At 39.7% G+C, this 14,388-nt stretch overlaps 1 long non-coding RNA gene across 1 annotated transcript; it reads left to right on the top strand.

The window, feature by feature from the left end:
• Nucleotides 1-572: 572 nt before the first annotated feature.
• LOC140684517 (uncharacterized) lies at nucleotides 573-4,734 on the top strand. The gene is made up of 3 exons (XR_012056894.1): nucleotides 573-669; nucleotides 2,102-2,205; nucleotides 4,628-4,734. It is a non-coding gene; the product is annotated as an uncharacterized lncRNA (long non-coding RNA).
• The last annotated feature ends 9,654 nt before the right edge of the window (nucleotides 4,735-14,388 follow it).

Below are 14,388 nucleotides of genomic sequence, written 5' to 3'. Positions count from 1 at the left end.
ATAGAAAAACATCACCATCACATGAAGACATGGAGGACAAGAAGAAGGAAGAAGAAGCTAGGGCATGCCCAGATTCCTTCATCTTGTACCCCTGAATTTCATTCTAAAAAATCCCAAAATTCTACTTTTCCACCCTGTGTCAATTTCTCTATTACACTACTCAAACCTTTTTTGCTTGTAATTCCTCATATAAGGTCATCAGTCTTTCCCATGGGCTAAAATCAAAGCCACAGGTGGTTTTTATTTGCTGCCAAGGTTCCTGAGCTCTTTGCCAGGGGCTCAAGTCACCCAAGGCAGCCAGAGGGATGCTCTGGACTCTGACACTGAAACAGGAGATGCAAAACAATATGGTAGTGACCTTGTTGACTTCAGAAAATTACTCCATAAACCTCAGTGGATCTTGGACCAGAAGAGCAGGTGGGAAAACATAGTTTTCCCCTCTTCCACACTTAAGATCCTGCTGTTGGTTAAGGAAATGTACTTTGCCCTCGCCTCAGTTGCAGTTTACTATCCAGCAGCTGAGCTCATTTCCCTTGCCCAAAGCAATGTCATCAGCCCACCCACCCCTGCTCCCCTCAGACACCAGACCAGGCTGGCAGAGCTGTTCTCATCATTCTGCTCCATCCTACAGAATGAAATATACCTTCAGTGCTGCAAAAGACTTCAGTGGTAAGAACTAACAAGCTGTCTGAAAGTGCTCCAAAAATCCTGAGTGGGAATTTGACTGTACAAAATACTCAGAGAGGAAGAAGTGGGTTTTCCCTGTGCACTTTTCTTGCTTAGTCATAATTTCAAGATAACATCCGGAGAGGAGAAATAGCATCTCTGAAGGGTATTGGGGAAACTCTTCTCAAGTACGTAAAAAGCGAAATAACTGCAAGCCTGATGAAAATTCAGAAGGTTCCTAATCCAGCTAGGATATATGAAAGAGCCCCCTGCCCTCTGGCATATTTATTATTGGTTGCTATTTCTCCAGTGGAAATATATTGTAACATTTAAGCCCATTGGCACAGAGCCTGTCCTTCAGGAGCTCTTTGCCAGCCCCTCTGAATTCATGGTAATGTAAACTGAGAAATTGTTCCAGGGCCTGGCTCATGGGTGCTCCAAAAAAAAACCACTTCCTTTCACACTTTAAAGGAATTGGGGCAGGGGGAGGGGAAGCTTTTCTAGCTGTAATAGTGATGTTTTTGTAAAATGAATGGGTCAGTTCTGGAAATAAGTAAGATGGAAACTGCTAATGCTGTTCCAACAAATCAAAGCACTGAGTGTCAACACATCATCAGAATTATCAGTTCTCCTTTTAGCTCCTTTGAAATATGTTACTTGGCTAATATTGTCTCTTCTCACAGCTTCTGAGTAGTTAATTATAATGTGGTTCTTTCTATAAAATTTTTCAATTTTCTTCTTGCTGAAACTACTGGACCTTGTCTGACAGTCCTCTAGTTTTCAAATTTCACATGTGTTCCTTTGGCCTGAATATTTTATAATATACATGAAGATTAACAAATACCTACATTCTTAAACTGCCTGCTGAGCATTTGCTTTTCCATCAAGCTGTTTCTCAGTCCCCTCACTGCCCTATTTTACAGAAAATGCCAGTAATTTTTATGCATGTATTCATTATAAGAAAAAAAAAATAGTATGCATTTATATCACCATTACTGACTGTTTGATCCATTTTTTTGCAAGATGAGTAAATACACACATAAATGGTTTTGTATAAAATTGCTTCTATGCTGATAGTGAAGGAACATTTTAATTAAGCCAAAGTAAAATATATCTGAGAGAGAACCACATTTTGACATCAGTTACAGATGAACAATCCTATCAAAGGATATTGAATTCCACTGATGCTACAGAGCAAAGGTTCTTCCCCTGTAATTACACTTTAGAAATCATGTTTGTTGAAAAATCTAAACTGAGAGCAGGCACAACACCTGAAACTTTAGTTCAGCTTCAGTAGGAGACCTGAATGCTCTAGTGTTTAAGGTAGTAACCTAGGACTTGAGGCTTCCAGCCTAAAGTCTTTATTTCCTCATGGGTTTTTTTCTGTCTGATCTTCAACGACTAATTTAATACCAGTGTCTTTGACGTGTTGCAGAATTGAACACCTGCTGTTTTCAGGGGAAGTTAAGATCTGAAAGACCTAAGACATTGTCTCTCCATGCCTCAGTTGCCCTGCTGTGAAATAGAAGAGTTGCAAGGGTAAGAGCCTTATCTACTCTGGTATTACAGTCATGAAAGCTGATACACATTGCATTTAAATTCTGCTCTCATTTTACTGAAGTGCATTTAATAAGAAGCATTTAATACTTGGTAGAGCTCCTTATGACTTTGATAATTTTGGAAATACTATTTCTTTAATGAAGCATTAACTAGAATAGCAAAATACCTTACTTTTTGACCAAATAGATTAATTTCTCTCTTCTGCTGTGAAGACTAGCATAGTTTAGATGAACTTTCACTCATAGCCCTTTACCTGAAAAAATTTCCTGAAAGTGTAGGGTAGTAATGGTCACTCTTCTTCACAGTTTTAAGTATTCTTTTTCCAAAATCCTTCTCTCTTCACTCACTCACCACAATTTTATCTCTTATGCTTGTTATATCCATAGAATTGTGTCTTTTTTTTTTACATCTTTGCCTCTCCTTTTCCCACCACCCAACTGTCTTTGGGTGTTAGATATGGTAACATATATAGAATTTAGGCTAGAATAGATGGTACAACTGCTGCAAACAAACGAAGCTGGCTAAGGCTTTTGCTGGTAGCCTGAAGAAAATCCCACATATGGAATTTTCAGTAATTTTTAAGACAGAATAGAATAAAAAAGCACTGGAGCAGTCTCTTTTGCATAATCAGATCAGCCTCCTCTCTTTCATAACTGCTCTTGCTGTGCTGCCATCCCCACCCTCACCCCCCCTCCATGCCCTTCACCTCCTTGTTGATCTTTTCTTGCTTTCCACCACAAATCCTCTCCTTTATGTGAGCATCACTCTCTCATGGCCTTTCCCAGGCAACATTATGCACAGTGGACTCCTCCTGTCATCCCTTCCTACTCAGTAAAATCACACCACTCTCCTCTTGGCAGCCTTCGCTGTCAGGTTTAGTTGCCTTGCCAATAAAGCAAGACATCTCCAAAGTGAATCCTTCCTGGCAGCACTTCCTTTAAGGATAATAATTAGGAGCCTCCACTTCAGAGGCAAAATCAGTGAAATTAAAGGAGCAAAGCTTTGACCAGCCTCCTGTACAAGAGAATGCTGCTGTGCTTCCATCACATGGAAAACAAACTTGGAATAGCTCCTCTTTTGCACAGCTCATGTTTTCACAGTAGCCACGTCTTAAATTCATAACAACAATTAACAATAACAATAACAAATTATTAATAACAGTATAGTCATAGAAATAAAGCAACTATGTCTATAGTTAGAATCAATGACATAAAGCCACTATTGTTACAATGGCCTGGGTGGGTTTCCCTGGCCCACAACACTGACAGAATAATGCTGAGCTGACTACCCTCAGTTCAGTCCTCCTTCTTCACTCCCTCCCTGACCTCAGGACAGTCAGTGTTTAGCCCTGATGAGAAAGTTCCTTGGAAACTCCTTAATTTCTTTTTAAGAAAATCCCCCAAATATGTATTGCAGATGCCACCATAACAAACATTTCTCAGCACAAGATCAGCAATGTTAGTGGCACCTTGCTAGAAGATTTATTTAGTTTCATTTGTAAGAGATAAGGGACTTTTTAAACTGGAAGTGAACTTGCTCACACAAAAAAATAGACTAACATGAGTTACATATTTATATTATTTGCAGAGCCATCTTTTGGATGGAATTCGAGCATTTAAAAGGAAAAAAGCTCACAATGGTAATCCTTCAGAACTGGTGCAGCACAAAAGGAAGAACATTTTATCACTCTGTGCTAGAAAGCCACATACCCAAGGGGACCTATTTCAACTAAGCTTTAACTGGTGAAGTCCTGGGAGAAACATTTGCAATTGCAGGAACTGTTTGCTGAGAAGATGGCTGATTTGCATAGGCATGTTGATTAAGCACTTTGTAAATTACATTAAAACTGGAAAAAGGAGAGATAGAATGAACACTTTTCTCCAGTTTAGAGGGCAAAAATAAAAGACAACAACACCCAATAATTTCACTGCAACACTCACCAAAAAATAATGCCAAGTCTCTTAAATGTCAAGGCTTAATAATCATACTATGCCTGTCACTATGAAGTTAGATTCACTAAGTGTGTCTAAAGGCTACTGTACTCCAGTAACAATAGATGTCCAAACACAAAAGTCAGTAAGATTTTTATTGCACTATAACAGCAATATATATTTAATATAACAATACATATTTAACAATACATATTTAAATGTATCCAGAAACTAGAAGGCAAAGAAAGACTCTCAAACCATGTTGCTACCATATTAAGGTCAGTGTAAGCTCTCTAAAATTAATTATTTTTTTATCACCATTATTCTTTATTTAAAACTCATCTTTGACACTGTGTCACTTTGAAATTCATGGTCATGCACACAACTTAATCAACCATATTTCTGTCCTTCTCTTGCTTGCCTGAGTCCAGCTTTAAAATTTCTCTGTCCTCTGGTTCTTCCCTTCATAGGAGATGATTATGACCTCTTCACCATCTTTCTGTAAGTACCACGCTTCACTGTCTTCTTGCCCTACACCATATTTTGGCATGATCATGTCCTCTAAAACAAACTAAACTACCATTCTGTTTCACATTTATCAGACAGATTAGAACAACCTAGATGTCATTCAGACTGTGTTTGTGGTAGGTCTTTATGCAATGCCTCCATTTACATGTGACCTGAAGGAAAGCATGTCTTTTTTCACTGGGATTTTAAAACTAATCAAAGCCACTTAATTGAAATGAATGAAGACAATGTAGTCATTCATCCATATTTTATCAGAAAAATTAACTACACGTGGAATTAATTTATGGCACTTTGTTTACATTTAACTATAAATGAATATGAAAAATGAGTGACATGTTGGAGAAACATGAAGATTAAAAAAAACTGTATGGGAAAATATAATTGCCTGCCAAGAATCTATTTGTGCAATTTCAGAATCAGATAATAATCTGATTATTTTCAGAACACAGGAAGTGTTCTGAACACATTTCATTCTGTGTCGTTAACAAAATCAAAAATATTTTTGTGCATGTGAATGTATTCTTTAACATCTTTGTGATTTTCACAAAGTTTAAAAGTGTCCTAATTTGGAAGTATTTTCTGGTGACTGTGGTTGGATTCAATTTTACCACCCCCATGTAGTTGGAGGGTGAAGATGTTGGGAGTTTTTAACTTCATGCAATATGCCAAAGAACTGACTATAAGTGGTAAGAAAGGCAATGGCTGTTCCTTCAGATTCCCATTTAACAGCTGCAGACAGGAGAAACAGAAACAGACTGAAAGCTTCAGGAGAAGCTGGTGGAAAATGTAATTCTCCTCTGTCTAGACTCTCCCAATCCCAATCCATTGCCTCCTAATATTTGTTATTTAGTATAAGGTTGAAAAGAAGAGTTTTCATGCTGGAAATGCCTCCAGGCAACATCACAAACTGAAATAGTTCCCAGCCTCACTCTGCCCTGCCCAGCGTTTTGCTGCTGGTAACTACTGGAAGTATTTTGCCCATTGTTCCAAGGCAGAAGTTCATGTTTCCTCATTTTCACTAATTCTGCTTTTTCTCAAGGTAGATTGCTATAAGATTCTGGTGAGTATCAGCTGGAATGAGTAACAGTGATGACTAGGGGGCGTGGGGGAAAGAAAAAGAAGCAAGCGAAAAACCTGGCATGAATACAGCACAATTGATTTCAGGGTAACATCTCTTGTTGTCATAATTTCTTTATAATTTCCTTTATAATACAGAATCTCTTCCAATTACAGAAGCCTGAATTTTGTGCTTTGTTGGTAAAATTGATTATAAAAATAAGTTGGAGTCCTGTTCTTCATCACCATCCCTGAAAGTATTCACACTTTGAGGGTGTTGGGATGTGCTTGGCAGAGTCAGCTACCTGCCAGTGTTCTCAGAAGATTTTAACAGAGAATACTGAACACAGAACAGCAAGCTTGATTCTTTGACTGTAAAAAAGAGATGAACAAATTAAATCTTCTGGAGACCAATTTTGGTTTGTTTTGGTCAGGAAAAGAGTTTAAAGCTGAGTAGAGCATAATCAGCTTTGCAAAAACAAAGTCTATGGTACTTGAATATATTTCTTAACACTTAATTTATGGTGGATTATTCTAAGAGTTACACATCTGCATTGTGGCATTCTCAGAATATGAAGCCTAGAGGCTGAAGCAGAGGGTTATGAATTAATTTTGAAAATCAGAAAACAGATGAAAGTTTGGTGCTCTTCATAAATAGATTTAAGTGTGGAAAGCCAAAGGTGTCAAAAAGCCAAATAATGAAAAATAACTTCACTAAAATCCTAATCCCAAATACCACAAGGAAAATGTTTCATGGCACCTGGTGTATTTGGCAGTAGCCGTAAGTGCTGGAAATCTCCATCTGCATGAAAAGAAGACACTTTTTTGTACCCCCAGATCTTCCTACACCGACTCCAGGGAGAACTCAGCTGTTTGTTCATCACCCTGCAGCTCCCCCAACAAAGAGGGACTGACTTTCTGCCAGGGATGTGCTCACCAGTGCTGAACTGGGGGATGTCTTCCTTCCAGCTTTACTGCTAGGTGGCTGCTGATTTGAAAACAGTTGATGTCTTGTCTCCTGCCTCAGTTTCTTTGACTCTGATGAGAAGGTAGTAAGGTTAATTTCCTTAATTGTTAATTTCATGCTTATTTGCCCAAAAATTTTCAGGCAATAAGCACTGTTAGAGTTCAGTGCTATTATTTCTGCACTGAATTCATAAAGGCAGCTATGCTGTGTATCACCACATTCTTATCCGCTGTTTCACCATCTATAGCAGGTATAGAGCCAACAAACACAACTTTAATGTTCCCTTTATAAAGATCCCATTATTGACCCAGAGTATTATTAGATGCTGTTAACATCTAACAAATCAATTTTCTTGCAATTAATTTCAAACATATTTGAAATTTCAATTGCTTGAACAGAATTTAACTTAACTTTTAGTTTGTTTTGTTTAACTTCTGAAAGATAAGCAATGTCTAATCTGAATTATGTTTAAGCACTTCATGCAACAAAAAGCTAAGCATGTGTTTAAATGTTTCCCTGAAATGTAGCCTCCATTGTTACCACAAGATCTACATGTAAACTACATGTCTTTCTACAAGACTGAGATTTTTTTCAATTTCGTGTATCTAAAACTTCATTTTAAACTATGTCCCTCTAACAGATAATATCAATACTTTTTCCTCTTTCTTGCAAAGGGAGTTTGCTGCAGCATCTGTCATAAAGCAAATCACAAGATTGAGCCTAAGCTACAGAGTATCTAATTCCATTTAATATCAATAATTAGTCAGAGATGTCTTGGACAATACAACCAAACAAAAGCTGCACTTAAAGAACTCCCAGTCTTTCTTATTTCAAGACTTTGATGGAGTCTTTGCTCTTGAAAGCTCAAATAAATAAATAAATAAATAAATAAATGAGGCCAAGGAATTAATTTGAAATATTAATTAAAATGCAAATTAAATCCAGATTGCATGGGCTTTAAAAACTGTTCTCTGAAGTTTCCATGAATATAAAGCATGTGACAACCTACTGTTTTAAATGAGATCTACATAAACATACATTGTTGAAAAACTGCTTGGCTTGAAAATAACCTTACCAACACCATGAACTGCAAATAATGAGAGAAAATCTTCAGCAGCCGCAGCCCTCGTTACTGCCAACGCCGTTTGTGAGGTTTTGCAGCGTGGGGATGTGATGTGCCCTGGCCAGCAGCACCGCTGCCCATCTGTGTTGGCGGCTGCCAGCTCAGGCGGGATGTGACGCGCCAGCTCCGCGGGCGTGTGGCACCGCTGCCAGCCAGGCAGGAGGGACAGCCACCCCTGGCACCCCCGCCCAGCCTGTGCAACCCGCCCAGCCACGCTCAGGCCTCACACTCCTTCCCACTTGGAGTAAATGAAAGCAGAAAATACCCAATTCTTCCCTCCATCGCTGCAAAGATGTTCCGTATGAGGTGCTCCCGCCCTGAGCTGGCCAGCCTTGCTCACAGCACATCCTGGCTCTAACAAGTGCCTTTTTCTGTGAAGTGTCTCCTTGACTGAGTGCTGCAGAGGAATTGCTGTGAGACAAAGAAGATGAAATAAGGGCACCATCTTAAGCAGAGACTTTCCCAGGCATCTGGAAATCCTCTCTCCCAACACTGTCTTAATGTAAAACAGTGCTGTTGACAGATTATAATTTCTGTTTAATTTGTTTTCAAGTTCATCCCACTCCCAAAATGAAGCCTTGTATCCATTGGGAAAGGTTTGTTTTACTTCTGACCAATAGAGTTTTCATCGTTTGCCTGGCCATTATTCTGTCCCTCTTCCAAGAATACAACCGGGTTAACCAGGAGCAGAGTCTGGGATGGCCCAGGCTCAGCTGAAATGGGCTATGGCTCTTTATGAGGAAGATAAATGATGCTCAGGATACAATGTAAACAAGCAATCCAAGTCCCTCCCCACTGCCTTGGGAACACCAGATTTTCTGGAAGAAGCTTGTACAGCATGAACATTATGAAACAGTCCACAAGGAAGAGAAAGATTTGGCCTTAAGAGCTCCAGTGAAGCCACAGTAAATAATGCAGAGGGCCACATGCTGAATGACAAAGCTAAGAAGAAACATCAAACATCTGAATGTCCTCTGAGGCTCATCCATCCTGCTTGCCAAACAGGCAGATGCTCAGAGAAATAAAAGAAGACAAGAAGAGCCTATCAAACTGCAAAAGCTCTAGGAGCTGAGTTCAGGCTAGAAACATGACCTGTTCAGTTATTTCCTAGTCTGTAGATGCAGGACTTGGTGTGGTAGATAATTTATGAATTTATACTGTTGCACTAGGGAGAACTTCTAGGAGCACAAACTTAACACAATTTAGTTTTCCGTACCTGAAAGAGTTTATCTCCCAGCATTTTATCAGCCACTGAAACCATTGGTGTCCTTGGTCATTTATCCATAACTGTAAGCTCTAGCAAGACTAATTAATGCTGCTTAAAGATCTGCCTCGGTGGGAAACACCATCTAGATGGGATGCCCTTGTCTTCAATTTCTGAGCAGACTTGGTTAAAAGAGAGTCGGGTATCTTGGCACAGAAGTGCCCTTTGTTTTCAGAGCTCTCAGACTTTAAAGTATTTTTTCACTTAATTGAAAATAAAATTTCCCTGGAGTGCTGAAGTCTGCTCCTAATGCATGTGCACAGCTCTAATTAATGTTAATTATTTGCATTCACCAGGGGGAGAAGTGTATTACTTCAGGTGCCTACTTGGAATTGTTACTTTAGCCCTTCGTGTGACTCCAAGTGAGGTACTCAAATGGAAAGATGCAGCTGCCTCAAGAACCAAGTGTCTGGTGCCTGAGGACAATCCAGATTGAGTGTAGGACAGGATGTGCTGCGCCACAAATAGCACAGCCAGCCTTCCTGCACCACACAAAGTGTGACTCACAGAGCTTGCACACACAGCAGCACAGAAATCACTGTAGGTTCATTTTCCCCTCCCCATTTGGGCAGGGGACCCTTTTAATGAGGCTTACACAGTGCCCAGCCAAGTGGGCCGTGAGCCTTGGTACCACACAGCACAACCAGCAACCAGCACTGCTCAGGCTGGGATCACACAAGGGGTCAGAAACAAAGCCCTGATCTCTGGAGATCTAAGCTCAAGCTTTATCTACTCAGCTACACTTCATTCTGTGGCAGGGCTGAAGTGCCCAGGGGGTGTTTCTTACAGAGAACCACTAAAATAATGAAGAGAACAGATTTGTTCCACTTCAGGAATCTGGTCCATACACTTTCATTGTAAATAAACTGCAAAACCTGGACATTGTCCATGCTCTTCCCCACTCATGCAAGTTCATCCAAACTCATCAACCTTGCCAGCATCTTTCTAGATGGTTACCCTTTAACTAGGGCTTTATTGGATAACTGTAACCCAATTTGCTGCAGCTGCATGACCCTGGCTCCTGTTTTGGAAGAGAGCAAGCTGGAGGGAGAAGTGCCAACTGGGAGCCCACCTGCCAGGCAGCCAGTGCAGCCAGAAAGGACCAATCTGAATGTGCACAATCTGGCAGGTGGCAAAGATGTGCTGTTTATTTTTCCTAATGACAAAATTAGCACATTGATAATAATCAAACAGAGCTGTGTGCAATGGGAGGTTATTTAATTAGCAAATGTCCTTTTCCAGGTATGACCAGGACACAGGCACTGTGCTCACCCATGCAAGCTGTCACTCATGTCCCTGGAAAGCTCATGTGCAAACTGCCTTCAACTTCCTTTGTCTGGGCTTGCTCTGGAGTGGAGGTGGATCCTACTTGCCCTTTTATTCATGTATTCTCTTTCTGCAGTGTTTTATTTTTGCTTAAAACCAAGAACATGGATCACATCTAATAGAATAGGTTGCTTTGAAAAGCCCAATGGAAAAGGCTTTGTTCCAATGTGTCCACAAAGTAGTGCTGGGAATGCTGCCTCCTGTTGCTTTCAACTACAGTATCCTTGTATTTCACAACTGCCTGATCAAAACTGGGAGTTTTTCTTATTAACTTACTTGTGGTTTTAATATTTAATAGATAGAAACATAGCTCTTGACTACCTTTATGTAATGGAGCAGCTTCACAAGCATGATCATGATATTTGTTGCATCCAGCTCTAGGGACCCATCCAGCAGCAGAAGTCGATAGTGGTAACACAAATGTTCTTCTCTGGGTTTGTTACACATCAAAGGAGTTGATGCAGCTGCTCAGAGCAGCATCAGCCCACCTGTGCCACCTATGTAAGAGGGAAGCTGGTCAGCAGACATGTAACAAGAGAGATTTTTCTGCTGTATACTGTCCTTCAGAAAGAAGTCAGGTGAGGAAGAACAGCAGTAGATACTTCATACAAAAGTCAGTTCAAAGAGTAGCTGTTTTTTTCAATTTTACCCCTGCTCAAGGGACATCATCACACTGATCTTTCTTACAATAGACTCATAAATTCCTAACTCCAACAGCGTTCCATTTCAAAAAAGCTAGGAGAAGAACATTCAAGATATAGAACTCAGATTTACTTTTACTTATTAGTGATTTGCTCTAGAGGAATCCTAACCTGAAACTTGCCAACACCTTATCCAACACTTGGTTATTCTCCAACAGTCAAGGTTATTCAAACGTTAAATTTTTACTCAAAAAAACTATTCAAACGTTAAATTTTTACTTATTTTATTTTATGGAGATAAAGTCCAGGTGTGGATTAAAACTCGTATATTTCTTCAAACATTATGGCTGGCTGAATATAAAATTTTAGACTTCCTTTGCTTCAACTTTGAATTTTACTCCTTCTGTTTTGTTCTGGTTATTATTTTTATCAGCACTAAAATCTATTCTAGGCAAGTCCAGACAGCAATAACCAGCTGTCAAGAGTTTGCAGGGTAGTCAGTATCATGAAACTAGTGACAAGGTAGCATTTTAATGGGGCAGTTAATTTAGTGAGGGCAGTAATGCAACTAGGCTGGAATTTCTCTAGCCAGCTTGGCTAATCTGGGGTTGGTGAAAGACAGAAGCAGATTTAAGAGAAGAAATGAAATGGATATAGCCATATATCGGCTCAGGAAGGGAATGCTCCTCTCAGGGGCTATAGGGGTGTTTAAAGAGCCGTGTGGGATTGCAGGAAGCCTAGCATAGCACTCGTGCTTGAGGGGGGAGCATCTGATCAGATCAATAGGGTCACAAATCTGTGAGTCGGTGGTGCAGAGTCTCTGAGCACCTTCAGGGGGCTGGGACAGGGACTGTCAATGAGATGAGATGAGTCAGGAGAAGTGTGACAGGAAGGAGGAGGAGGATGTGAATAGATTAACATCCCAGCCAGGAACTGCATATTCATCATTGTACCTTTTCATTAAATGGATCAAAGAGCTGCAGGTAAAAGGCCAGAAAAGAAAGGATTAAAGTTATCCAGGTGCATGTGACAAGACTGCACTAGAAAACTGCAAAGTAGGGATTTGAGAAGTGTGGATAGGAGCTAAAAAGGTAGGATCAAAGCTGAAAACTATTGTCATGTAGAGCCAAAGAAGTGGAAGACGGTGTTTGTGATAACAAAAAAGAGAAGAGTGCTGAAGTGTAAAACTAAATTGAATTTGGCCAGGAGGAGACAAGACACGAGACAGACATGGAATTAAATGGATTGCAGGAGTCAGGAGCAGGTTGTGTGGCTGAAGAAAATGAAGGAGTCAGTAATAGTGAACACAAGGCATATATGGAAATAAACACTTCTAAAAATTATACTGTAACCAGTGATGTTGGCATAGTAAGTACCAAAGTACCAAAGCACTTACCAAAGTGCTGCATTTGGAGGTGGAAAAAATGTTGCTGAGGCTGGAGAAAGTTTTCTGTCTCTCTGTCATGCTTTTTCTTTCATATGTGTTTTCCTAAAACACATGCAATGGGTAATAAGTCCATTATCAACAATCAAGCTTGGGGCAAAGGAATAGGGAAAAAGAAGGAAAGAAGAGAGATACAGAAATGTGTATTTAGCCAGTTTTGTTGTTACATTTATTGCGGAAGAAACTCTGTAAAAAAAGTTTGGAATTAACACATGCACATATACACGTATATAACTTTCAATTCAAAGCACTGAAAATAGTAAATGCTCCTAGACATGGATATTGTGGGTTTTGTTTAAGGCATAATCTCTATTTCTTTTGAGTTTATGGAGCAAGAAGAACTGTTGAAATTGAGTGAAAGCTGCACAAGAAGTCTTTAATCAATCTCCAAAGCTGTTTATTGCGAGTATAGTATAAAGCAATAGAGATTAATGTCGGTTTCTATAAATCACAGCAAAAGGCATCTTCTCTTTCGCTGCCAGAGGTGTAAATATCTTCCCTTTTTTCTCAGATTTCTGTAGCATGCTGGCTGCAGAAGTTCTTCAAGAGAAAAGAACATAAGCACAGTGTCATGTGCTTCTAAAAGAAGTAAATTTAAAAACAACTTGTATGTTTATTTGCAGAACTGGAAACTGCTGGAAGTTTTAGGCACCTAATTCCTACTGAGCAGCTTTGAAAATGTCAACCCATCTACAGAAGAGTACTGCCAATTAACTGCAGCTACCACTGGGACAGGAACCAGAGACACAACAAACAGCAAATTGTCTTTCCAGGGCACATCCCACAGATTCCAGACACTGAATCCAAGAGATAAATCACGTTTTCCTTTGTGAAAGTAGTGATTGGGCATTTCTTATTACTACCTTTTATTTTTTTATATTTTTTTTCTGTTCTTTGTGGTTTTGTTTGTTTGTTTGGGTTTTCGGGTAAAATGGGAAAAAATAAAGTGAGTGACAAAAGAAATTACAAAAAATTCCAAGGGTATATTAAAAAAAATATCTCTATCTATGTGGCTTCAAGCCTATTTCATGTTCAATTATGGCCTTGTACCATAAGAAATGGATTTAGAGCAGGGAGAACAGAAAACCCTGGGAAAGCTCCTGTTGCAAAAATAAAATGCAAAATGGAAAGTTATTGCCATATAAGAGACTCAGTAGAACAGCTGTGCTTTCCTACCACTCCTGCCAGTGCCACTCTCCCATCATTAGCTGTTGCTTGGACACTTCTACCAATACCTCACAAGAAAACTTCAATAGCTGCCCTTTTGTTCCTGTCCTGACCTGTCTGAGGTGCAAGACATCTTATGCAGCTCCACAAACCCTCTGCCAGTGAGAGATCCTGCCTTTTTAATGAGTTGGCCAAACCTTCTTGCAATAACTGTGAAGAGAAATGGTCCCTCCTCCAGAAGGAACGTCACCGTCTTTAAAAAAAGTTATTCCTCTGGAAAACTCTCTGAAGGAATCTTCCCATATAGAGTGATTGTAACAGGGGGTTGATAGAAATTATCCTCTTGGGATAGGCACTTACATTTTCTGGGGCACTTCAGCATAAATATTGTGACTGCAGAGCACTGGGTGAAGAGTTGGATCTTAAGGAAGATGAAAGTAGAAAATAAGTTCATATCCATAAAGCAGGGACCAGTGCCAGTCAAAATGCTGCATTGTAGCAGACACAAGTGAGCCTTCAGAGAAGTGCTGTCTCCCTGAGGTCTCTCAATACCAGCTGGAGCTTTGCAGGTGGTCATGGTAGATTGAACCAACACACAGAATGATGAACTCTTGGCAAAATGTTCAGAAAATGCGTTATCACACCAAAATCTGACTCAAAATACGATTTTTTTTAATTACAAACTTCCCTTTTTGCTGAAAATAAAGCTGTGCAT

Source organism: Taeniopygia guttata, chromosome 7 (genome assembly GCF_048771995.1).
Source record: "Taeniopygia guttata chromosome 7, bTaeGut7.mat, whole genome shotgun sequence".
NCBI classification, from domain to species: Eukaryota; Metazoa; Chordata; class Aves; order Passeriformes; family Estrildidae; genus Taeniopygia; species Taeniopygia guttata.
Note: the sequence above shows the minus strand (reverse complement) of the source record. Positions and strands in the feature narration are given on the sequence as shown.